Source organism: Pan paniscus, chromosome 22, assembly GCF_029289425.2.
Source record: "Pan paniscus chromosome 22, NHGRI_mPanPan1-v2.0_pri, whole genome shotgun sequence".
NCBI classification, from domain to species: Eukaryota; Metazoa; Chordata; class Mammalia; order Primates; family Hominidae; genus Pan; species Pan paniscus.
In genome coordinates, this window is record NC_073271.2 from 34,993,925 (window position 1) to 35,021,017 (window position 27,093).

The window sequence follows — 27,093 nt, forward strand, 5'->3', positions numbered from 1 at the left end:
GCATAGGATGAAGCTGTTCTCTAAAATTCCCTCATCTATCTAGAAACTGGACCTACCAAAGAGGAACACAATTGCCTGCCTCGAAATTTTATTAACCAGAGAAGACTAAAATTCATATCACAGAGGAAGAATCCCAAACCATTTCTCCTTTCTGCCCCATTCCAATTTCCAAATGGTTAGTAAATTTCCAATTTACTAACCATTGTCGGACCATTAGGCCCATTTATTTCCACCTAAAAATCATTTATTATCCCTCAGATTGCCACACTTCCCCCATTTTCCCTTCCCCTGTGAAGAAGGGGCTATAAGTATCTGTACCCCATTGGGTTATTGGGCAATCATTCTCCTGCAATTCCCCTGTGCTATGCACATTAAAATAAAGTTTGTATGCCTTTTTCTCCTACTAATCTGCCTTTTGTCAGTTGATTTTCAGTGAACTTTCAGTGAACCTGTAATTTTTTCTTCTGTATTATTCAATTTACTCATATTACTTCCACTAATTTTTTAATTTCATTTATTGTATTTTTCATCACTTGAAATTGCATTTGGTTCTTTTAAATTTATTCAATTCTGTCCTCACTATGTTTTTATTTTCTTTTAAGTACCTAAATGTATTTATAATACCTGTTGTAGGGTCCTTGTCTGCTAATTCCATAATCTCTGTGTATTAGTCCATTCTCACACTGCTATAAGGACATACCCAAGACTGGGTAATGTATAAAGGAAAGAGGTTTAATTGACTCACAGTTCAGCATAGCTGGGGAAGCCTCAGGAAACTTACAATCATAGCAGAAGGGGAAGCAAACACATCCTTCTTCACATGATGGCAGGGAGAAGAAGAATGAGAGCCAAGTAAAGGGGGTAGCCCCTTATAAAACCATCAGATCTCGTGAGAATTTACTCACTATCATGAAAACAGGATGGGGGAAACCACCCCCATGATTCAATTATCTCCACCTGGTCCCTCCCACAACACATGGGGATTATGTGAACTACAATTCAAGATGAGATTTGGGTGGGAACACAGCCAAATCATATCACTCTGTCCTTTCTGATTTGCTTCTAATGGTTAATATTTCTCCTAGTTATTACTCACGTTTTCTTTTTGCTTCTTGTAGTTTTTAGCAGGATACTATAAATGGTATGTTTTGGGGCTTGCATTTTGCCATTTCCCTTTATAGAGTGGTGGGCTTTGTTTTGAAAAACATCTAAGTCATTTGAAGATTAGACTGATCCCTTGGAGACCTGTTTTTTTTAAAGCTTTTCTAGGGTAGATGTAGAATAATGTTGCTCCACCAATAATTTGGTCCTATCGGTACTGCGTGACTGCACTGGGGTACTCAGTGACCACTCCAGGGTGTTGCTGAGGACTCTCCACTCTGACAAGCCAGACCATAAACATCTGCCTTCCTTGTGTGATGGGCATCCAGTCAGCTCACAGCTCACTGGTCATGCTTTGCCCATCTTTGTTGACATTCACTCTGCACAGGAACAGCCTAAAACTCAGCAAACACTCATGAAGACCCTCTGCAAATTTCTGCAGTGGTTTCTCTGGGTAGTTCCCTCCATTTTGGAAATCATCTTTACAATGTCTTATAGGTTCAGCCTCCTTGAACTCTGATCTCTATCCTTTCAACTCTGAGGCCACTGGGCCCTGTTCGGGTTGCTGCTTCTGCGACCATGGTCTGAAAAACGCCTCCAGGTAGAAAGGTGTTTATCTGTTGTTAGGGATCACAGTACTGTGCTATCTATTGTCCAAGGTCTGAATACAGTTGTCTAATCTATTTTGTCCTGTTTCGAAGCTTTTTATAGGAAAAGAAGTTCATGTCTTGCTATTTCCTCATGGCCTGAGGTGAAGTCCTCCTTATTTTGTTCACTTCCTTTGTTTCCATAATTATTTCTCCCTTATCATTTCCTTATATTTGTGTTTTCTCCCTTATTTTCTTAAATAGGTTTGTCTGCTTTGTTGTTTTTTTAATGAACTAAATTTGAATGTATTATATCTACTGTTTTTTAAGTTTCTAACTCATTAATTGTTGCTTTTATCTATTATCTCCTTTCTTCTGATTTTTTTTTTGAGTTTGCTTCCTAAAATCTGTTGAGTTTGAAACACATATATTGTTTTTAAATTTTTTTAAATTTTTACTGAGGCTAGGACTATACTTCATATAATGAGTGTACCATGAATAAATCTGTGTCAAGTGAACAATCTTCTTGGTGACATTCATATAGGAATCTCATGCATTACTTTTTTAAATAACAGCTTTATTGAGGTTTAACTCACCTATCACAAAATTCACCTTTTTAAGGTTTACAATTCAGTGGTTTTTAATGTACTCACAGAGTTATACAACCTCACCACTCTCTCATTTTAGAACATTTTTGTCACCCTAAAAAGAAAAACTGCACCCATCAGCAGTCTTTCCCCATCTTACCCTCAGTTCCTGGCAACTACTAATCTGTTTTATGTCCCAATGGACTTGCCTTTTATGGACATGCAATAGGAATGGGATTATACAATTTGTGACATTTTGTGACTGGTTCCTTTCACGTAATGTACTGTTTTCAAGAGTCATCCATGTTTAGTATGTATCAGTACTGCCTTCCTTTTTATGGTGAATGATGTACCATATTTGTTTATCTTTTATCAGTTGATGCATATTTGGGATTTTTGACTCTTTAGCTATTATGAATAATGCTGCTTTGAACATTTGTATAGATGTTTTTGCATCAACATATGTTTTCAGTACTCATGGGGCCGAATTGCTGGGTCATATGGTAACTTTAACTTTTTGAGGAATTGCCAAACTTGTTTCCAAAACAACTGCATAATTTAAATTCCCACCAACAATGAATGAGGGGTCCAGTTTCTCCACATCTTTGTCAACACTTGTTATTGTCTTTTTTTTTTTTTAGTTTAACCATCCTAGTGGTGTGACGTGTATCACATTGAGGTTTTGATTTGCATTTCTCAAAAGACTAATGGTGGGCATCTTTCCAACGTGCTATTGACTATTTGTATATCTTACATTTTATCTTACATTTTCAATTCTTACATCTAGACTTCTGTAAGAGGCCTATGATCCATTTTTTTTATGATCCATTTTGAGTTAAGTTTTGTGTATGCTATGAGGTAAGGTCCCAACTTCCTTCTTTTGTATGTAGATATCTAATTGTTCCAGCACCATTTGTTGAAAAGCCATGCAGCATTTTTGTCAAAGAAAAACGTCTCTAATATATAAATGGCTATAATTTTATGAAATCATAGCACATTGCCTCTAGAATTCTGCTTAGGAGTAATTTATTTCAAATATCCTCAAATGGGTCAGCTAATTTACCGAGAGCATCGATTCTGCCCCCAGCTCATGCCCCCAGGATCTATACCAACCTAGGAACTGTGCAGCTGGTCCTCTACCGTGTTGATGATCAGAATTCCCTTCTCCTTTTTCTCCCCACATATTTTTATTTCCACCTTGATACTAAAACTCTCAGAAAACTAGTAGATGTGCAGGGATCAGGGGAGTGATGTAGTGTGAAGGGTTTAGGGAGAAATTGTTAGTAACACATTTCATTTGAGAAAATAAATTTCTTTTAGGGAAGATGAACACAAGAGGAGCTCTAGAGTGAGCAAGAAGGGATTGGTGATTTTTTTTTATATCATTCTTTGGCACAGAGTTCTAGGAAATCAGTTGTGTGATAGGAGACCCACTCCTGTATAGCAAAGCTACCATGGATGAAGGCCTTCTAGACCTGGGATTGTAGGAGTTCTAACCATCACTAAACTTCTTTAGTGCGGCAGATTTTTCGCTGACTCCACTGCTATTCCTGCTTGATTCTAGTGAGGCTTCTGATATAACAATGCTAGAAAACTAAAAACCCCACTTACCAGAGCCAGGATTTTGTATGTGGATGAGATTCTTCCAAGCAGATGTCCACATACGAGACTAGGAGGGTTTGAGCAATGGGAGGCAGTGGCCAGGCTCAGGGACACTGGAGGTCTTTGCAAGCAATAGACACGTTGGTTCTCCTGGGGCAGTTCTAGAAGAGTTTCCAGAGTCTGGTTCCTAGAAACTTAGGTACGGAGCAGTACGTGGTAGCAACCATGGTGTTTCCACTAGAAGAGCTCCATGTAAGATGGGGCATTTCCCTTGATTGCCATTGTTTCTAAGTGTGTAGCAATCAAATCTTATTCCCTGGGTCCTGGTGAAGTTCTGTAAGATTCATCACATCATCTGATAAATCATTTTCTTCTCAGAGTAACCAGAGTGCATTCTGTTGTCTGCCACTATGAGCCATAACCAGTGACCTCCTTAACAAAGATAGGGAAGTTAACACATTCTTACGTAGACCATCATCAAGGCTAGATAAATGTTTCTTCTAAGAGTAAATCTAAAAGGAAAACATCAATATGTGCCATTGGGAATAAGATATTTTTTAAAAACTGAAAGAAAAACAACCCCAACAACTCAGAAGGGGGTGGAGAGACTTTTGAAGATGATTTACTGCACAAACCAGAAATAAATTATTTTGGAAACTCAAAATGATTTACTAGAGATACCAGAAGTAAACTATTTTGGAAACAGTGTGCCATCACTAATAGAATACACAAAGACAGCAACTCCATGAAACAAAATCAGAAACCAAAACCAAAGAGCAGGCTGCAAAGGAAGAGGAAAGAGGATGAGCATTAAAGACAGAAAGATGGCAGGTCGTGAGCTCCACAAGGAGCACGTTTTGCACTAACACCACAAGAGTCTGGCTCAGTGAATGGGGATTGATAGTAGTTTAAATGTCTGAGAGCTTTGAGGAGGGATTAAAACATGTGAAAAATGGAGACAAGCTCACTCCACAGGTCTGATGTGGGGGATGCTGGCCCAGGAAGTTCTGTGCATGGTGGCACCCCTGTGACACCCATGGAAGGCCATGTCTGATCTCCAGTTCCACAGAGATCCTGAAGAGACTGAAAGGGAAGAGCAGCTGCTGCTGAAAAGGTTGTGGCCAGGGAGGAATTTCAGGGAGAATGGACTGCTCCAGTTCCTGAGTTGACTGCTCTCCAAGCTGAGGCTGCAGACTGGGCTATAGGTGTAGGTGGCTTCCGGGCCCATTCAGCTGATCCCTACTGAAGTCTAAGGGGCTCAGTCTCCCACTGAAGGCTGATCTGCAGCTCCCACTGCCCAGCCACTGAGGGGTCTTAACTGTTTTTCCACAGGCTCTTACACAGAAAACAGAAAAAAGGTGAATGGAAAATTAACATCGGTTTTTTAAAAAGTAAGACGAGCCAAGACAACCAGATGAGAAGATAAACATGATTGGTGAGATAAGAAAGGATTCTAAGAAAACAATTGCAATAAGATAAATATGTTTTAGAGGAGGCTGGGAGTATAGTGTCAAATTTGATGTAGTGCAATATTTGGCTCTTTAAAAAATATAATAAACTCTAAGCAAATATAATTAAGAAAACAGAAAAAATGAACAAATAACAAAAGAGAAAGGCAAAATGATAAGCTTCCGATAAACATAAGCAGGAAAAGTGGGCAAATAAGAAATCAGAAATAAGAAATGTCAAGGGAAAAAAGAGTTGGAGGGAGAAAGGTATAATAACAGAAATGGAGGCAACATATCAACTGATTATAATGTATGTACTCAAACTGTATAAAAGCAAAAGATCATTGGAGAAACATGAACATTGAATGAATATTTGATGACATCAAGAAAGTATTGCCAACGTTTTAGGTAGGTAGTGATATTTTCACTATTTTTAGGTCCATATATTTTAGAGCTACATGATGAAATATTTAAAGATGAAATTATGATGGCGGAATTTGTTCAAAATAATGGGAGAGGGGGTGGCAGTGAATGACAAAATGAATGGGGATATAAGTAGAATGAAGTTTTCATGAACTGACTAATGTTGAAGCTAGAAGATGGGACAATAGTTAATTGTACTATCTTCTCTAATTTTATATAATAAAAAGTTTTTTAAATTAAACTGAGCTGAGAACAAAAGTGATAGGAGATTATGATATTCTACCTTGCAAAATATAATTTAAAATCTTAAAATTAAGCACACTTTTCTGGGCATGTTACCAAAATTGACATAAGAGAAAAATTTAAATGTGAATATATTACTAGCCACAAAAGAAATTTAAAATACAATTAACATATGTCAAAAGTTTCTTTCACAAATTTGAGGAATTAGGTTGTATCAACTCTTCTAGAAAATAGAAAAAGATGCAAAGCTACACAATCGATTTCATGAAGCTAAATTAATCTTGATTTCTGTACCTAACAAAGATAATGCAATAAAGAAAAGAAAATCATGAGCTAGTCTCACTTAGGAGTAATTTTAAAATCCTAAACAAAGTAGCGGCAAAATAAATAGTATCCTAAAGGAATTTTCTATCATGATCAAGGAAAGCATATCTTATCTTGGGAATGCAAAAGCATTCAATATTAGAAAATTCAACGTTATAATACTTTATGTCAGCGGTCCCCACATTTATTAGGATTTAAAGGGCATTAAATAACACCTAAAACACATTCTCACGTTGTTAAACATCCTTAGGGAAAATGAGAACTCAAGGATACTTCTTTCACATCATAATTATGTAAACGTAAACAAGTGGCCAGCATATGAAACATTAAAATATTCCTGTTAAAACCAGAAACAAGGCAGGTGTGTCTACTATTTCACATTGCTCAAGAAGATCAGAGTCATGTAATAAGACTGGAAGTAGAAATATGAACCATAACTAAGAGAAAGGAGGTGATTAAAAGTTCATTATAAACTAACAACATGGCTGGATAACCTATACACCCAAGGGAATCAACTCTAAGCACTTTGAATTGAAAAAAAACAAAGTAAAGGGACCAGATTAAAAAATAATAATAAACGTACAACAGTCCATTGCTTTTCCATACACCAACATGAAGCAAACAAAAATATACTCTCATTGGTGAAAAAGATTTCATTCTTATTCAGAACATGAAGAAAAAAACTATTGAGATACAATACGAACATAATCAACAAACAGAACAAAATGAAATGCTACACAGCCGGTAAAAATCTGTAACAGTAAGTGAAAATCACTCTGGAGAAAAAAATAAAATAAAATAAAAAAATAAACAAAGCCCAGTATCCATGAATATATTCACTATGATTCTTTTTTTATAGACTACAGGTTAGATATAATGTTAGAAAATAAAAACAAAAATAATGGCAAGTAAACCTATGAGATTTTAATAGTAATTATTTTTGTGAGATCAATTTTTAGATCAACCTTATTTTCTGTATGCATTCATGCTATATTATCTACAACAAGCAAGTATTACTTTTGAGATCAGATCAGGAAAGAATTTTAATTTGTTGAGTTGACTTGAGATAAAAAATTAACCAATAAATTCGCTGGCTACATATGATTTTCAAGATCTCTGAATCACCCTGGGGATGAGAGCTTTTCTAAAACATGGGGTTAGCACACAGGAGCTATAGGTCTGAGGCAAAGTTCAAATGGATGAGAATGGAAACGTTGCTCTGGCTTACCCAAGCTGGCCAGTCTGCCTAGAACTAATTTAAGAACATAAAGATGACATCATTGCAGGTGTTCTTTCAAAGTGGAGCATACATTTATAATGCTTCTGGCTGACAAAATTGGAGAGGAGACAAGGTTTAAAAAGCCTCAGATACTCTTTTTGTCGATGCTCACCATCTTTATCTTCAAATAAAAGTATTTATATTTCTTCTGTCTGCCCCTTGGGCTCTGGTTCTTGGTTAAGAAATGTCTCATAAATTTCAGAAGAGGAGGAAAACAGAAGGTGATGGTACAGAACATTCTATTTTCAAGACTATAAATATTTCATCTTCTCGAAGAGATCACCTATCATGAAAACTTCAGATCTTCCTAAGTAAGTCTTATAAAAATTAACTATAAAGTTTATGACAGTTTCCACAATCAAGTACTGTATGCCAGATTGGCTTAAAGCATTTAGAAATGAGCAGCCTGAATGTTTGCAAAAGGTCACATACTGGAAAAGAGTAATGTCCAATTCAAAAAGTGAAAAGTAAGAGACACTGCCAATCCAAAAATTGAATGCCCAAACTTTACTGAATTCTGTTAATAAAATCAACAAGTTGTTCCACTGTACAGGCAGGGTTACTACTTTATGCTGATAATCCAATAAGTGTTTATTAAGCACCTGCTATTTACAAAGCAATGTGCTGGACGCTGTAGAGAGAATTGATAAAATATCTCAAGGAACTTAGAAGGTAACCAGGGAAAAGGACAAGTACAAAAATAATAATAGAACTCTTACCAATTAACGTGAGCAACCAAATAACCTGATTTTAAACATGGGCAAAAGAACAGACACTTAACAGAAGAACATGTAGGAATGGTCAGGAAGCACATGACAGGTTGCTCAGCACCATTAGTCATCAGAGAAACGGAAATTAAAACTACATCAAGATGCCATTTCACACTCACTAGAGTAGCTCAAATAAAAATGATTGACAATGCCAAATGTTGGCCAAGATGTAGAGAAACCAGAACTATCTTATATTACTAGGGGAGAGTAATGGTACAACCATGTTAAAAAACTGTTTGGCAATTCTCTTAAAGCTACCCTATTGCCCAGCAATTCCATTTCTAGGTATGAATACTTACCCCAAAGAAATGAAAACCTATGTCTACAGAAAGCATATGCAAGAATGTTTATAGCTGCTTTATTTACAATAGCCTTCTTCCCCAAAATGACAAATTTCCATCAACAGGAGGATGGGTAAACAAACTGTGGTATAGTCATACAGTAGAATACTACTGAGCAATTAAATAGAACAAGTTACTAATAGGTGCAACAACATGGGCACATCTCAAAAACTCCACTTTGAGAGACAGAAATCACACACACAAAGAATACATGTTGGAAGAACTCATTTGTTTGAAACTCTAGAACAGGCAAAACTGTTCTATGAGGTTAAAGCTATGGTGATAGAAGTCAAAAAGTGGCTGCCTCCAAGATTGTGGGGGTGGATCAACAATTCACTGGAAAGGGAGAGAAGAGGAAGTGCTGGGGTGGTGGATGTGTTCTGAATCTTGATTGGGATGATGGTTACACAGGTGTACAATTGTCCAAACTTATCAAACTAAGCGTGTAAGATCTGTGCATTTTGTTGTATTTAAATTATACTTCATTTTTTAATACTCAGAAAAGGTAAAAACAGAAATAGTAGACATTTGACAGTTGTGAGTTTGCATTGCAAGGACTACAAAAATCCTCAAATTTGTTAATATCACCATAGAACAGGACTTCACAATAAAATGTTCACTTTGGCATGAAAGGGAGGAGGTCAGGGTGAGCATGGGATGATGAAGCCACAGTGACGCCAGGTGCCAGGTGAAAACAGGAACCCACCTCTGGGGCCCATTCCTGTAGTGCCTGAGACTCAAAGTTGGGCCTCATAAAAATTGTAACTCATCGCACATCATGATTCTCTACACTAGCTTACAAAGGCTCAAAAGGGAGGATTTTAAATCCAAAAATGTAACTACTGTACAAGATAGAATATTAGAAACATGAGAAGGAAGTTATAATATTTTAAATGAGGTCTAAAATGACAGCTAAATCTCTCCTCCTGAGTAGAAAAACCACATTAACTCATATAGTCACCACTCCTTGTATGAGTCTGGCCCCATCCAAAAGGGGTGGAGTTTAAATTGGTTCTATGATTTGAAACAAACACATGGAAAGCCCTACTGGGATATTCATTAGCTACATTAAGATACGCCCCTTAAGAACCTTTAAAAAAACTCTACCATGTTATCTGGTATAGTTCTGCTCAGATACCTTGTGGGAATATAAATGACAAAAATCTAAAATTGCCTTAGAAAAGAGTTTGCACATTGCTATGATCCAAATGTTGGTGTCTTCCCAAAATTCATATGTTGGAACTTAATGCCTGATATGGTCTGGCTGTGTCCCCACCCAAATCTCATCTTGAATTATAGTTCCCATAATTCCCACATGTTGTGGGAGGGACCTGTTGGGAGATAACTGAATCATGAGGGCGGTTTCCCCCAGACTGTTCTCGTGGTAGTGAATAAGTCTCACAAGATATGATGGTTTTATAAGGGGAAACCCCTTTTGCTTGGGTCTCATTCTCTCTTGCCTGCTGCCATGTAAGACGTGACTTTCGCCTTCCACCATGAATGTGAGGCCTCCCCAGCCACGTGGAACTGTGAGTCCATTAAACCTCTTTTTCCTTATAAATTACCCAGTCTCAGGTATATCTTTATCAGCAGGTGGAAATGAACTAATGCAATGCCCAGTGTGATAGTATAAAGAAGTGGGGCCTTTTGGAGGTGATTTGCTCTTGAAGGCTCTGCCCTCATGAATGGGATTAGTGCCCTTATAAAAGAGGCCTGAGAGGGCCTCCTTGCCCTTTTTGCCATGTGAGGACACAGCAACAAGGCAGAGAACAAGTCCTTGCCAGACACAAATCTTCCTTGATCTTGGACTTCCCAACCTCCAGGACTGTGAGCAATAAATTTCTGTTTATAAATTACCTAATCTAAGGTGTTATGCTATAGCAGCCCAAATGGATGAAGACACACATATTAGGCAATAATTATGTCAGTTAAATTTGGTGTGTTTACACCAAATGTCTTCAACATTTTCCCTGCCCTAATATTTGCAAGGAGCACATTAAGCATCTGCCCATTAGCACAGATGCCTCCATAAGGCAGTGGTGTTAAAAGGAGGGGAATGGTGTAAAGATGTTCCCTGGTTGGTGGCAGGGGTAGGGGGTATGATATATAGTTTCCCTCCCCCACCATGAGGATTACTAATTCAATAAGGAATTAAATTAATCAAATGCCAATATGCTTATTATGGCTTTTGTTTTTGCTTTTGGTTTTTTGCTCAGGTTCGAGGGCATCTTTGATTTTTCTTATTCTTCCCAAGACCTTACATGGTCTGGCGCCCACATTCCTCCTTTGCCCCAGCCTCCTACTTTCCCCCCTCCCTTAAGACTCCAGCTGCACTGGCCTCCTTGCTATTTCTTGAACATGTCAGATGCTCCTGCCTTAATACCTTTGTAGTGGCTGTTCCACCTGCCTGAACCCCCTTTCCCAGACACCCCAACGACTAACTCCTTTACCTCTTGCAGGCTTTCTCATAAAGGTCATTCTCTTAGAAGGGCCAACCTTGACCATTCCTATTTAAAATTGCAATGTGTCCTCTCACAGGCAAGGCCTATGCCCTCCTTCCTCTCTCTGCACTCCTTTCTTTCCAGTGCACTCATCACCTTTGACATACTGTGACTTTTTTTTATCTTATTGTGTTTATTGCCTTACTGTGTTATATGTATTATCTATTATATTATTATCTTTTATTTTTTGTTTATTGCCTGCTCCTCCTGCTACAACATAAGTGCTCCGTGGCAGGTGTCTTTGCTCATTTTACTAACTTCTCTTAAGCACCTACGACTCAACCTGTCACATAGCTGATGTTCAACAAATGTTTATCAAGTGAATAAATGTATTCTTTTCTATGCTTCTTTAAATAAATACAGCTGACCCTTGAACAATGTCGAGGTTAGGGGTGCTGACCCCACACACAGTCAAAAATCCACATATGACTTTTGACTCTTTCAAACTTAACTACTAATAGCCTACAAGTAGTCTTACCAATAACATGAACAATCAATTGATACGTATTTTGTATGTCATCTATATTATACACTGTATTCTTACAATAAAGTAAGCTAGAGGACAGCAAGTATTATTAAGGAAATCATAAGGAAGAGAAAACATACTTACTATTCAGTAAGCGGGAGTGGATCACCATAAAGGTCTTCATCCTTGTCATCTTCATGTTGAGTGGGCTGAGGAAGAGGAGGAGGAAAAGAAGTTGGTCTTGCTGTCTCAAGAGTGGCAGAGGTGAAAAAAATCTGCCTAGAAGTGGACCCACAGAGTTCAAACCTGTGTTGTTCAAGGGTCAACCGTAGAACCATGATATTAGCATTGTGAACATTCTCTCTTCGTCTCTTCCTTCCACCTACCCAACTCTCCACTCAGGGGAGATTTATAAGTAAGATTTTGAACACTGAAAATCAAATTAAGTGGTCTGGAAAAGCTGCAATGGCAAACAGGGGAAAACAATTTGGAAAGCAGCCCTTAACCCTACATTTTCCTATCCTGTGAAATCTGTGAAGAATTGTGTCTACACGAGGCCAATGGCCTCAGCTCTATCTTCTAATCACCTTCTTCTTCTATTTCCCAAATGTAACACTTACCCAGCCAACAAGTAAGGAAATAGATTAGAAAGCTTTTGAGTGACTCTTTTAGTGAACCTGGACTCCAATCAATCAGAAAATTACGTGGGATTATGCCATTGGCATTAGTTTTTCATGTATGGTAAATACATGGGTTCATCTCATTTGAAAGGAATAGGCATATTCGTGTCATCTTAAGAACTGGGGTTTTATGATTTATTTAAGGAGCCATCTAGTAATTAGGTATACAGGGGTAGGATAGAACCTAATGTATTACAGGCTCCATAGAGGATAGACTTGGGAGGTTGTTCAGGACTGAAGCTGGCTCTGGGCTCCTTGTTGGCTTGCTGCCCCATTAACATCAGGAATTCTTGAATCTTCACTATGGCACTCCCATTGGCATGGATCTCCTACTGTCTATTGATTTCTGCTTCTCTCTAGGCATTTTCTTTTTTCTCTTCTTGTACCATCTGACTGATTCCATCCGTGTCTCCAGGAGGAAGAATGTGACCATACTTGCTAATTACCATGGTCCACGCTTAGGGCTCTTACCCCATGGCCCCTTGTAGGTCATCAGTCAACCCACAAAGTGGCTGCCTGTGGTTTAGGTAGGACCACTAATCAAGGGGAACACAGCAGGCTTGTGTTTCACCATAATCATAGCCAACCCCTCTTTGAGACTATTCCCCACAGGACCTCTGGGATCGTGTCAAGCTCAATACATTGATCCAGGTACCCAGAATGCCAGTCACTGTGTCTTTGTCCCCACTCAGAACACATTACCCCTGATCTTTTCTGACCAGCATTCTAACCCTCTAGCCTTCATTGTGGGGAAGTGTTGACAGCTTAATACGAAACAGTCTCGCCACAAAACAACCTGCTGGTTTCTGGAAACTCCCCAGCTCCCAGACTAAGGCATTCAGGACAATCCAAACTCCCATTTCCACAAAATCCAGAATGGATTTTCATAAGCATCAGGAACACTGAAAGGGCCTGTAGGCTCCACAGGGCACCTACATTTCCTGGGGCTTCCCTCAGAAAGAAGGTGGAGGGTAAATGCAGCGGCCGCGTATAACGAAAGGAAAATGAAGGTTTTCAAGCCTGCATGAAGCCTAGAAAGTGCCACTGTGTGTAGCCACACCCATAAATATTTTTGCTTTGGTAAAATTACAGGCAGAGGGCCCCCAATTCAGAAAACAATCTACTGGCTGCCATTGCCTTGTGTTCCACACTCTGTGCAGTCCCCACTGCATAGAGAAATTCACCTGGAATTAATAGGATTCCCTGATATTTGTTTTCAACAAACACTTCCTGAATGCCTACTATGCACCAAACTCCACGGTCAGGAACAGGCCTAATCCTGTTGGTGTTTTTATTTCAGTCTCAGCTCTGCCAACCTGCTTGAAGCTGCAAGGAATTTAGTGCTCGGGGACAGGCCTCCACAAGTCCAATGAAGTTGGCTGCATTTCTGATTCACTTCTCTATCCAAGAATAAAAATAGGGGCTGATCTACTCAAACAATCCTGGGAGATTAAAAGATTTTGAAGCCAAAACAAAACCCGAGATAAGCTGCCTACGTGTGCGTGAGGAGGCAAGTCAGTTCCAGGAGCCAGCAGTGTCCGGGAAGGGCTCCCCGCAGCCTGACAGGACTTGTCCCTGCGACCTCTTCCCTCCCGAGGTCCTGTTACCTGTGTGCGCGTCGGGACAAAGCCCTCTGTGCCACTGGCCTCCCTCTCACGTGGTGCTGTCCTGCCCTTTTTTGCTTGGTAATTTCCAGTTAAAGCTCAGCTCTGTGTGTGTGTGTGTGTGTGTGTGTGTGTGTGTGTGTTTATGTCTACTCCACTCATCACAAATACCTTTAATAAGCAAATTTACCTCCTCCATTTGCTGAATTTTATGTCTTCTCTATTCCTTGATGAGAATTGAATGGGATCATTCCATGGCTTTGACATTGGTTTCTTGTCCTCTCAAGGGCTCACAGAGCACGGCCCAGAAAGGACTAATGGTGCCGGTGCTGTAGCAGGACCTCCTCTATTTGGGACAGCCTAGCACATGAAATCCTCTAGGACCCCCAGCCGGCAGCGGGTGGTCAGTGTGTGTGCAGTGAAAGAGCAGGGATTCCAATGTTGAGCTGAGGTGAATGTAAAGGGGGAAGACCTCTCAGAAGGTGCAGGTAGGAACGGGAGCAAGAGTCCCCCTAAGCAATCTTTCCTTCTTTGCCTTCCACCACCTAAACATCTGGAAGCAGACACCTGGACCACCTGCAACTTGGCAGAGGGAAGGAGCCTGGCCAAGAGAATAAAAAAGGACCAGCCACACTTCACTGTAAGCCACATCCCCAGGCTTCTCATTTTCCCTACCTGGGGAGGCAATGACAATAATAGACTTCAGAAGTTAATTGACTTAATGAGTGGAACTCCTTCAATCCATTGAAGGCCTCAGTAGAACAACAACAACAAAAAGTGGAGGGAGAGAAAATTCTTTCTCTCTGCCTAATTGCTTGAGCTGGGTTATTGTGTTCTCCTGCCCTCAGACTGCGACTTACACCTTTGGTTCTCCAGTTTCAGTTCTGTGGACTTGGACTAGAACTCATACCATCAGTTCTGGTTCTCAGGCCTTCAGAATCAAACTGGAACGGCACCAGCAGCCTTCCTCGGTCTCCAGCTTGCAGACAGCAGACTGTGGAACTTCTCAGCCTCCATAATCACATGAGTCAATTCTTTATAATAAACCTCTCTCTTTCTCAACAGGTAGATAGAAAGATAGATAGATAGATAGATCCCTTTACAGCAGGTGGCAGCTGAGGAGGGTCTCCCTAGTGGAGGCTGCATGAACATAAAGGGCAGCCCTAGTGCTGGATCCTGGCCCTTGCAGGTGAGACGGCTCTGATGAGCAGAGGAACACCAGGGTTCTCCGTCTCCAAATTAGATAAAATGACCTGGACATACATGGAGTGGTTTTAAGAAGCAGAGAGTTTAATAGGCAAGAAAGAAGGGAGAAGAAAGAAGGAAGAAACTCCCCTGTACAGACACAGAGGAATGGGGAGCTCCAAAGCCAAGAGAGGAGACCCCCTGTGCCACGGAAAAGTGTCTGCTTATACGAATAGGCTGGAGGAGATGATGTCTGATTTGCATAGGGCTCAGGGGATTGGTTCCACCAGGCATGTCACTCACGTAGCCTGCAGAAAAAACTGGCCCTCCCACCCTAGCCTTTTAATATGCAAATGCAGGGCACCATGATGTTCTACACACATGGGGATATGTGGGGGCGGCCATGTTGATGATAAGCACCCCTCCCCTCCCACCCCCCGCACACCCCCACCCCCCACCCACCCCATCTCCCCTACCCCCCCCCCCCCCCCCGCCGAGAAAGCACACCTATCCTGTTTGGGTTTACCGCTTCTCAATCAACCACACGGGAGAGTGGGAAGACAACTCACAAACCTCTTTGTGTGTTTTTCAGGTTTTGAAGAGCCAGCTATAAGCTATATTGTTTTGCTTTGGAAAGACACTGGATTTAGAACCAGCTGCAGTCCTTTAACAACCTCTCTGACCCTTATTATCCATGTGGCCTTTGGCAACCTCCCTGAGCCTCAGTTTTCTTGTCTTCCCCTGTTATGGGGATGTCAGAGGCAACTAATGCTGCAAGTCCACAGTACTGGCTGGAGAGAAATTTATTGTTATTATTGTTGTTCTCTTTCACCCCAAATGGACAGCTTGATCTTTCCCTTAGGGAAACACTTTCAAATAAAGTGATTATGTTTTGGAGACCTAGCAAAATGGATTTGGATAACTTCCATCAGGAGGGAGGAAGAGAGCCAGTGGCCTTTTGTTATGAGACCACAGGTAACCAAATGTTTGAAGGAAGGTGCCACGGAAGCCCCCTACCCCACACACAGCTCTGGTTATCCACAAAGCCCCCACAAATGCTCACTGGTGGCCTGTACCGCAAAGAGCTTCTGTGCTGGCCCTCCCTAGCTGTCTGCCCCTTTTTTTTTTTTTTTTTTTTTTTTTTGAGACGGAGTCTTGCTCTGTCACCCAGGCTGGAGTGCAGTGGCGTGATCTCAGCTCCCTGCAAGCTCCACCTCCCGGGTTCACGCCATTCTCCTGCCTCAGCCTTCCGAGTAGCTGGGACTACAGGCGCCCGCTACCATGCCCGGCTAATTTTTGTATTTTTAGTAGAGACAGGGTTTCACCATGTTAGCCAGGATGGTCTCAATCTCCTGACCTCATGGTCCGCCCGCCTCGGCCTCCCAAAGTGCTGGGATTACAGGCGTGAGCCACCGCGCCCCACCACGTCTGCCATTCTGCTGAGATATCTATGTGCCTCATCACACAAAACCCCACCATAGCCCTGAGCGGTCCTGGGTGCATAAATGCCCCGCTTACTTGGGAAGACGCATCTTGGTGGGGTAAGGCCTTTTCCACTTCCCCATGGCCAGGAAGACAAAGGACTAGGCCCAGAAGCCCCTGTGCCTAACATGGTGCCGTGCTGCCACTCATGAAGGCATCAGAGCATGCATGCCCTCACTGCACAGGTGGGGAGCCTGAGCCCCCAAGAGGAGAAACGATTTGCCCAGGCCACCCTGGCAGTCAGTGACCTGAGACCAGTTCCTACTCCTAGATCAAGGTCCCTTGGCTACTCAGACCTTCTCAAGAAGAAATTCTTGTTCAAATGGACTTTTCCCAAGTGCAGCCTGCTGTGTGCTCCAGGGCAGCCGTCCCACAGTGATTGGTTAACCCCGGGCTCTTCGTGTCAGGTGATTTACCCCACAGCCAGCTAATCTCGCCTTTCCTAGACTCTCCCTTTCTTGGCCCACGTGCTGCCCGAGTGACACACTCAGTGCTGTAAATGAGGATGTCACGGTGTGTTCTCAGGTTTTACTGGAAGTGCAGCCCTTAACAAACAGTCTAGTAAACAGCCAGCCCAGGCAGTGCACACGTCAGCAGCCCTGCTCCAGGGCTCCAGCGTCAGCAAAGGCGGGGCCCAGGCCTGGAAGCCAAAGCCCTTTCCAGCACCCCTCCTGTCACTGGGCCAGCCCCGCCTGCCTGCTGGCTTCTGGAGCTCCCACACTCAAAACTGGGATCTGAGAATAGTTCTCCCAGGCGACCACATTCCCTTCAGGGGTTGTGCAGAAAAACTGAACCAGAATATGGATAAAGATGCAGAAAATTGAGACTCTAAACTGAAATTGCATGAATGGCAGCCGGAACGTTTATTTCGTGCCTCAGTAACACAGGTCTCCTGTCTACACTGGTCCCATTTAAGGTCTCCTTGCCAACTCATGACAAATAAGAATGGTTTGCTTGTAAAAATCACAGTTCAGCGCAGTCCATAGGAGGACTAAATAATTTATTGAAAGAAAGAAGTGAAAACTCTTCAATAGAAATGTGAGGATGGGCGCTCAAATTGGCTTCTTTAAAATATCAGCGAGAACGAAAATGATGACACTTAAGCACCGAAGCTACTACAATGTTTTGATAAGGGGTGAAAGGAGCCTTCTCCCTTTTATCAAAAAGTTCCCCATCTGTCGGCCCTGCAGAGGATCATGCTGATGGGAAACGGACTACTAAGTAGGACCCGAAAGTGAATGTTGTCCTGAGTTCCAAATCAAACCACCAACAATAAATAACAAGTAATCATAACAATTACTATTGATTTAGCCTTGTTGAGACTCAGAAACCAATACCCCAAAATAGAGGGTTTTAACATGTCGAATTGAGGAAGCCTCAAGGTCTCTCTGACCTTCCCCTATACACACCGTCTTTCCCAAAGAAGCTGAAGTTTCTTTATCTGCCTAAGATCCAGACCTTCCAAGGAGAGCAATTATTCTTTCTTCCCCTTCCCACTTATCTTCTTATCTATGGCAGAAAAGAAGACCAAGGTGTGACCTGACCCAAGAAGACTCCAAGGATCATCTGAATTCCAAAGAAAGCTACTTACAAGGTTATTTCTGTTCTCCCATCCAATCATTCTCTCTGGCAATCATTTATTGCCCCTCAATCGAATTCCTCTTCTTCCCATTCCCATAACCTGTTTGACCAGAATCCAAACCCCCATATGTTCTGTAACCCCACAATGGTACATAAGTTTCTGTAACTCACTGGGAAGTTGGGCCTCATTCTGAAGGCTTCTGTGCATACACGTTAAATAAGTTTTATGCCTTTTCTCCCATTAATCCATCTGCCTTATGCCTCTCAGCAGAACTTTAGGGGTCAAGAGCCTGTGGCCCCTACAGCCTTAACCCACTAAAATGTAAGTACTCAGAAGGCAGGGACTCTGTCTTGTTCCCAAAGGGGATCTCTAGCCCAAGACAGGCCTTGGCACGTGGCAGCTCAGTGCATGTTTTGAACAGGCGAGTGCATGCATGATGTTGTTCTGCCAGACACTGTATTTCACACTGTCTATGTGTCATTATTAAGTCTTTTATGCCCCATGAAACAGATGTGATTCCTGTTTTATAGATGCAGAAAGGGAGGCTTGGGGAGGTTAGGAAACTTGTCCAAGGGTTCTCAGCTGTATAGTGGGAGCGCTTGGCTAGGCAGCATGGCCAGTCTCCTTCCAGAGCTTATGCAATTAACCATGGCATCAACCTCCCCTCCCTACATGCTACCATCTTCAGCCTAGGTCTCTGGACAGGTCCATGGGTCCCTAAGTCCTCTCTTTGATTGGGAAGGGGATCCCAGCACCCCTGGAATTGCATGCACAATGGCATGTGTCTGGGCTTATGGAAGCTGTGCTGGAGAGAGGGCCCATGGCCTTCAGATTTTCAGAGAAACCTGGGATCAAAAAAAGTTTAAGAATCACTGTCCTGGTTTCAGCACTGAAAATCCCACGTCCTGGGATGCCTGCTGTTGGTAGCAGGCAGCATAGAGTCCCCAGAGGAGAAGATTGAGTTTACATTCCTGGCGGTTCTCCTATCTCAGCAGGAGGGAAAAGGCTATGGGAGGTGGGAACAGGGCACAAAGCTCAGAAATGGACCGGGGAAAGGCTGAGGAGGAAGTCCTGGGACAGAATGAGGTGATTGTGACAGCAGCGCTTCAACGTTCGGGGCAGAGATTCCAACGCCAGATCCCTGCCGAAGGCACCTGCCTTCCCGCTTTCTCTTTAGTTGACGCCACCGTTTCTTGGACAAGTTGAGGAAGGAGCACCAGGCAGCAGAGGTTTCTGAGGAGTGAAAGGGTGGTCAGGAAGACCCCCTCACCCAAAATTCTGTGCTGATGTCTGTTTAGGCAAGGTCCTAGGCCATGCGGGGTGATGACATCTGACATTGTGCTGGCATCATCCATAGTTCATGAGCAATTCTCCCTCCCTCAACCACTGGGTGGTCCCTGGGGTGGGGGTCCCCAGGAACCCCCAAGAACAGGCCCCCTTGCAGACCAGCACTTCTGGACAGGTCAGACTCTGAGGCCCACAGTGAGTAGCTTGCAAGAACATCCTGGAAGTGTCCCAAAGCCAACAGAGTCAGGAACATGAACTGTGTGTTTGATGCCCATGGGAACTGCGTTCTGAGCGAGATATCTGGAGTGTGCTCCGGGGCCAAGTTCTCCCGTGACAGATGAGGGGATGGGGCTCTGAGATCACCCAGGCCGCTGCTACAGCTCCAGTCTGGCAACTGGAATTGATCAGCATTTACAGCTAGCTCCGGCCTGCTAAATCAAGAAAGCGAGGAAGGGCTGGCCTGACACATTTCCTTCACGGGCTCAACAATGGCTAGAACCTCCCAGGAGAGCCTGGGCTTCCTTGAGCCATATACCGTGGCAGCCCTATGGCCGGCACAGGCGTGAGTCAGTTTTTGAGATTACAAGGGGGTTGCTGGATGCTTCCTCCTCCACCTGTCTTTTGTTTCCTAAATTCAGGGTGCTTTTGTCCCTGAAGCCCTTTGCAATGTGTGGCTCCAGCTTCCCCAGCTGCTTTTCACCCTAAGGACCAGGCAGCCGCGGACTTCCAGAGACAACAGCAGGGAATTACAGGTGTGAGTCCTTCGAGAGGCAGGTTCTCCCAAAGCAAGCCCCACTTCCTAAAAGCAGCCACACTTGTCGCTCAAGCAAGGCAGGGAGGAGCATGGACAATGGTGTCAGAGCCACTCCCTTTTGAACATTTGCCTCTACAGAACCTGGCCGGGGCCATGGGATGCCCTGTTTGGCTACCTGAGGCCTGAATCTATCGGGATCCGTAAGAAGCGACCACTGACATTGAGAATGGCACCAGCCATCTCCAGAAGGGGCAGGTCATCTGACTCACTGGCCACACACTTCGCCTGTGGAAGAAAGCCCGAGGCTACCTGGCTGAAGAAAGGCATTTGTGCTAAATTAGGCGGTTTACAGACCTAACACCATAAAGCAGCCACAGGGCTCCCTTCTCTCCTCTCAAAATTCTTAAGGTGCCAAAGACGCCCCCACCCACCAGCCTCTTCAATTCCAGGCAGAACCCAGCCCTGTGCCTGGCTGTCATCAAGGGCACCAGGCTGGTGTTTTGGCAACAAACCAGCTTTCAAAGTGACATCAAATTGCTGTGAATCACCCGATCTGATTCAAATGAGGGCTTAGGTGGATTTAGAGATAGCTGATTGCCTCAGATGAATGCACAATTGCCTCAGAAAGTAATTTACCTCTGGGAATTTCAGGTACTAAACATTTAGAGTTTGCATTTAAACTCTAAACTGGGGCAGGGGCAGCTATTCTTTTGCTGGCAGGACCCAGTGAAGGCTGATCCCAGGTACCTACGACTCTTCTGTAATTGGTGCTTCCCTACCTCCCTGTCCCACCCCATCTAAGCACAATTCATTTTATTTCAAAGATGAAAAGGACCCTCGAAGTCGTGACTTGGTCTCCCCAGTCACGCCCCTAATGAGTGGAGCCCCGTGTCTGTCTGTGTTCTTCACCAGGAGTTTTTTCCATTTCCTGTGACTTTTGTTGCTGCGAAGTTCTTCCTGGTCCTGGGTCACAATTGATCATCTTCCAGCCCCAGTCACCCTGCAGGTCCCCATGGTGGTAGTCAACTCCCCTTCTCATGCCATGTTCCTTCACAGATGTGAACAGCACTCTCTGTCTTATCTTTTAAAGACCCAAACCCTGAGCCCCTCCTACCACCAAACCATGGTTCTAGAGCTCTTCATGTCTTATCCATCCTCCCTCTGGCTTTTCCTATTGGGGGCCTCCTTCTCAGAGTGTAGCAGCTACATACACCAGGGATGGACTCAATAATGTCACCTCCCTTGTTTCAGCCAGTAGACCTCTATTGATTTAATCTGAAGTCACATTGGCCTTTTGGCAGCCTGTCCCAATGGTGACTCATAATGAGATTCATTTAGAGTCAATCAAACTCTTATAAAGGACACTGCCTGGACACATCCAACAAAGCAGGTAGCTGTTTTGTTGAACTTTGGAGCAAAATGTCCAACTTTTACATTTGTCCCTGTTAAATTTCTCCATTTTAATCTGCCCCATCATTCCTTCCCTGTCATTCCTATAGTTTTCTGTCATCTGGGAACCTGTTGCAAGTGGCTTCTGTCGATTGATCCAGATGATTGTTTACAGAGCAATTTTGTTATGGAATCACCTAACTATGTCAGCCTACAGCTTGCTTTCCTCTGCCTTGTTCAGAAAGGTCACAGAAGGCTGCTTCTTCACTGCTTTGCTGAAACATCTTAAAGTGTTGGGCCAGGAGAAGTGTTAGAGACCATCTGCTTCAAGCCCTTCATTTTTCAGATGAAGAAACTGAGGCCAGGTGAGGTAAAGGGGCTGCTAAAAGATCATACAGTGACCTGGTCTGCAGCAGAGCCAAAGATCAGGACTCAGAGATTCCCGTACCCAGGGACCCTCTGGTTATTTGCCCAGCAAGGAAACCACTGGTACACTCCATCAAGTCTGCTGGAAGACTCCAAAACAGTGGACAACAGAGCCCCTGCCCTTGGGAAGACAGGCTAAGTGGGCCCTGAAAATTAAGTAATCAACTGATGACTAGAGAAACAGAATGTGGTCCAGACATACAATGAAATACAGTCCAGCCATGGAAAGGAATGAAGCCATGGAAAGGAAGCGCTGACGCATGCTACAACGTGGGTGAACCTTGAAAAATTATGGTCAGTGAAAGAAGCCAGTGGCAGAAGACCACATATTGTATGATTCCATTCAGAGGATTTGCCACAATAGGAAGATCCCTCGGAACAGAGAAAGCACCTTCGTGGGTGCCGGGGGGCTGGGGGGTAGGGGGAAATGGGGAGTGGCTGCTAATGGGTACAAGATTTCTTTTTGGAGTGACAGAAATGTTTTGGAATTAGACCATGCTGATGGTTGCCCAACAATGTAATGCACTCAAAACCACTGAACTGTGCACCTTAAAATGGTTAAAATGGTGAATTTTATGGCATGTGAATTATGCCTTCATCTTTAACAAGAGCATCAGCCTGTCTTCCTGCTCTCTGGTGGACAGTGGAGAAGGAAAGGAAAGGAAGGAGGTCAAGAACAAACCCTTTCCTCCTCTCCCAGCTGAAGAGCTTTGCAGACGGCGGGGAGGGCCTGGAGGGGCCGCTCTCTGGGCAGCTGAGGGTTGCTTTCCCACCTAAAGGGCCTGTCTGCCATGTCCTTCCTGGCGCATCCTGAGTGTCCCCTGGGCTGTGGTCCTGGGACCTCCCCCACTCTTCTGCCCTTCTGCCGCGATGGAAACTGGGCCTCCCTGGGCTGCTGCTCTGCCTTGGAAAGAAATGGGGGACACTTGCTTGGCTCTTCAGCACCCGCCCCGTGCTTCCGCGTTTGTGTGAAGGGCAAAGGTTTTAGCGATCTCCTGCCAGGCTCAGATCCGCTCCTCTACACGGCACGCCTTGCTCTGGCCAAGGCTCCATTCGGAGGAATTCGGGTGCGGCACAGCGTCAGGGTCCAGTGACAGCAGCAGCAGGAGTCACCTGGGAGGCCCCCAGCTGGCCTCAGAGCACGGGCAGGAAGAGGAGCCAGAAACTGGACAGCGGTGGGGAAGGGGTTTGGATAAAGTATGCAGAAATCACCGTGGAGAAGAGAAGCAACTGGGGCTGTTTGAGAAAGAAAAAAAAAAAAAAATTAAATCCTCTGCCAGTTTGGAAGCGCATTGCTTTCATGTCGGCCTGGCTGATTCCCGCGTGGGCGTGCGGCCCTGGCTCTGGCGGCCTGCCGGGGAGCGTGGGTGGCGTTCCCAGAACAAAAGTTCAGGCTGCAGGAGTCACCTGCGGGAGAGCCCTGTCCCCTCCCACCAGGGACCGCTCCGCCCACCGCCCAGGGCAGTGAGCACCGCAGCCAGGTAGCCCTGCTGCCAGGGAGGGAGGGCGAACATGCACTGCGCACAACACACAACACATGCACACAACAGACAAAAGACAACACACACAACACATACAACACAAATACAACACACAACACATACAACACAAACACAACAGACGACACAAACAACATACAACACACACAACAGACCACACACAATATACAACACACACTACAAACAACACAATATACTAGACACAATACACAACACATATACAACACACAATACCCAACACACACTACAGACAACTTACACACACCACATAACATACAATATACAACACACACACAACAAACCACGCACACCACAAAACACAACATACAACACACAAACCATACATTACACAACATACACCACATACAACACACAACATACACCACACACAACACACATAACACACAACACACACAACACAGGAACCATACAACATACTACACACAAACACATACCACATACACACAAACACATACCACACAAACCACACACCACATGCACAACACACACCACAAACAACACAAACAGACCACACACAATATACAACACACAAGCCATACACAACACACCTCACACACAACATACAACAAACACAATAGACCACATACAGTATACATCCACACAACACATACAACACACACAACAGACCACACACAACATACAACACACAACCCACACACAACAGACAACACACACAGCTCACACACAACACAATATACATCACACAAGCCACACAACACATACAACAGACTACACACAATACACAACACACACTACAGACAACAGACAACATACACAACAGACAACACACTAGCCACACAACACACACACAGCATACACCATATACAACCCATAACACAGACAGCACACACAACACACAACAAATACACACAACAGACAACACATTACACATACCACACAACACACACAGTATACACACAAACATACCACACACACCATGTATAACACATAACACAACACATACATACAACACACATAGATAAACCGCAACACATACAACAGACCACATAAAATATACACCACACAAGCCACACAACACACAAACACACACCGTACCACAGACAGCACACAACACACACCATATACAACACATAACACACAATACATACACATGACACACATAGACAACACACAATATACAACACATAAGACACAACATGTACAACACACAATATACACAACACTACAGACAACACAACATACCACACAACACACAATATACAACATACACAATAAACCACACACAACACACACCACAAACCACACACAACATACAACATACATCACAACTACACAATATACACAATGCACACCACATACCACACACAACATGCAACACATACCACACACAACACATACAAATGCATACCACATACCACACACATACAAACACATGCCACATACCACACAAACCACACAGCGCACACCACATACACAACACACAACACAAACCACACACTGCACACACCACACAAACACATTACACAAACCACACACTACACAAAACACATCACACACAGCACACACAACACATGCACCACATATACACCCACATACACACCACACACACCACACTTCACACACATCCCACACACCCCTCTCTCTCCTTCCCTGTCTCTCTGTCTCTCTGTCTCTCCCTCCCTGTCTCTCTCTCCTCATGCCTTCTCACCCATGGAGAATGTAAGTGAGAGGAGCTGTTTACGTCATCCATAAAGAAGAAGGGAGGAAGGACCACAGAAGCCCACTCTCTATCAGAAGGGCCAGAGCTCAGGGAGCGCCTTTGTCAGCAAGATGGGAACCAGCTTTTACGCAGCACTTTGTGTCTTCAAAGAACTTCACCAACATTGACTCATTAAGCCACCCACACCTCTGAGGCAGCTGGGGTGGCTTGGTTCTCCCTGTCAGAGAGGAGAGAGGTCAACGCTCACCTCAGGGCACAGGGCAAATTCAAGAGAGGGCAAGGGCCAGTGTGTCCCAGATGACCCGGCCGAGGAACCTGCTTCTGTGTCAGGGAAGGGGTCAAGTGAGGTCGGAAGTCAAGGACCAGCTCTCTAGGTGCTGAAGGGTTAAGGAAGGAGGAAGAGAGGGTGGCCGGTGGCTGGTGGCATCATGTTACCTTCTGCCTGTCATCCAGAGAGCCAAGCTGAACAGGCATCAGGGTGCCTGTGAGGAGGGGTGGGCCCAGCCTTCCTGGGGCAGCAGCCCCTCCACCCTCTTTTCCTGTGCTGACAGAGAAGGGAGAAGAGGTCTCAGAGAGGCTCTTGGACCGAGTTCCTTCGTTCCTCCCTTCTAGGAGTGGTGCATTTTTACAATATCAACAGTCCTCACTCCCAGGCAAGATCTCTGTAATGCATCACACGGATGAATCCTTCTGTATCTCAAAGTTCACACACAGTATGAACTTAACAGCCAACAGGGAACTTGTTTTTATGCTAATGGAATGGCAAAGGGAAAGTTCTTCCCAAATGAAAGAGCTTTGATGTCCTGTATTTCTATATGTGTGTGTATGTGTGTACACATATATATATACACACAAGAATATATATATATATATATATATATACACACACACACACACACACATATTTCCTCCAAAAAAGAAATGGCTGGTCCAGAGCTGAATCTCTTTCCTCCTCAAACCCCTACTTGGAAGCAGGCATTCCTCCCATTGTGAAAGAGCTCACATACAGCACAACTTGGTTTCTGAAAGCTTGGCCTTTGGAGCTAGAAAGATTTGTTTCAGTCATTGTCTGGATGTGGAGAAGAACCTGACTCTTAGAGGCAGCTTTCTCTGACCCCATCGCTGCCTGGGATCCCAACATCTAGGAAGAGGTTTCAAAGAGAAACTGTCCAACCCCAAACCAAGGGCAACACAAACCAGCCTGGCTTCTTCACTCATAGCTTGAGCAAGCTGCTTGTCTCGGTGATTATTTGGACACATGCTACGAAGCACAGAGACATACGCTCACCTTTTGTTTTCAGGGATTAAAGAGAAGATTTTAAAAATCTGAAGCCAAAAAGACACCGAGCAACAGAAGCAGCTGTACAAAACACACCCTCAGAAGGGAACAACTTCAGAAGAGAGAACGAGCAGGACCCTCAACTTTGTCCTGAGCCCTTCATTGGAAAGCTTATCCATCTTCATTTTTCCTAAAACTGGGATTTGTAACTAAAACCATTTCCTAAATGCTACTATGGACATTGTAGTACCAGGCACAAACTAGGGTAGATGTGTCATTTTCAAGGACAGTTTAACTGGGTGCATTGTATTTAGGTCAAGTGACTTAAAATGCTAGGTTGGACAACTTAGGTGAACTCTTTATTGGCACAATGTAATGCATATTTTGCACAGCCAAGTCAATCTTGCATTCTTGTTAGAAGGTGTGAATTGGTATTTTCAATCAGTGGCAGCTGACTATAGTATCAAGAGCCCAGGAGTTCAAATCTGCTTCTGTCATCTACCCACCAAAGGACCTCAGGCTGATTAAACCCTTCTAGACTCATGTCCCCAC

General features: G+C 43.6%; 1 long non-coding RNA gene across 2 annotated transcripts in view; it reads right to left on the bottom strand.

The window, feature by feature from the left end:
* Window positions 1–27,093, bottom strand: part of LOC129394959 (uncharacterized) — a 114,593-nt gene that overhangs the window by 47,468 nt on the left and 40,032 nt on the right. For both annotated transcript variants that reach the window (XR_008622408.1, XR_008622409.2), the window contains exon 3: window positions 11,817–11,881. This is a non-coding gene — a long non-coding RNA (uncharacterized LOC129394959). The remainder of the gene's footprint in view (window positions 1–11,816; window positions 11,882–27,093) is intronic.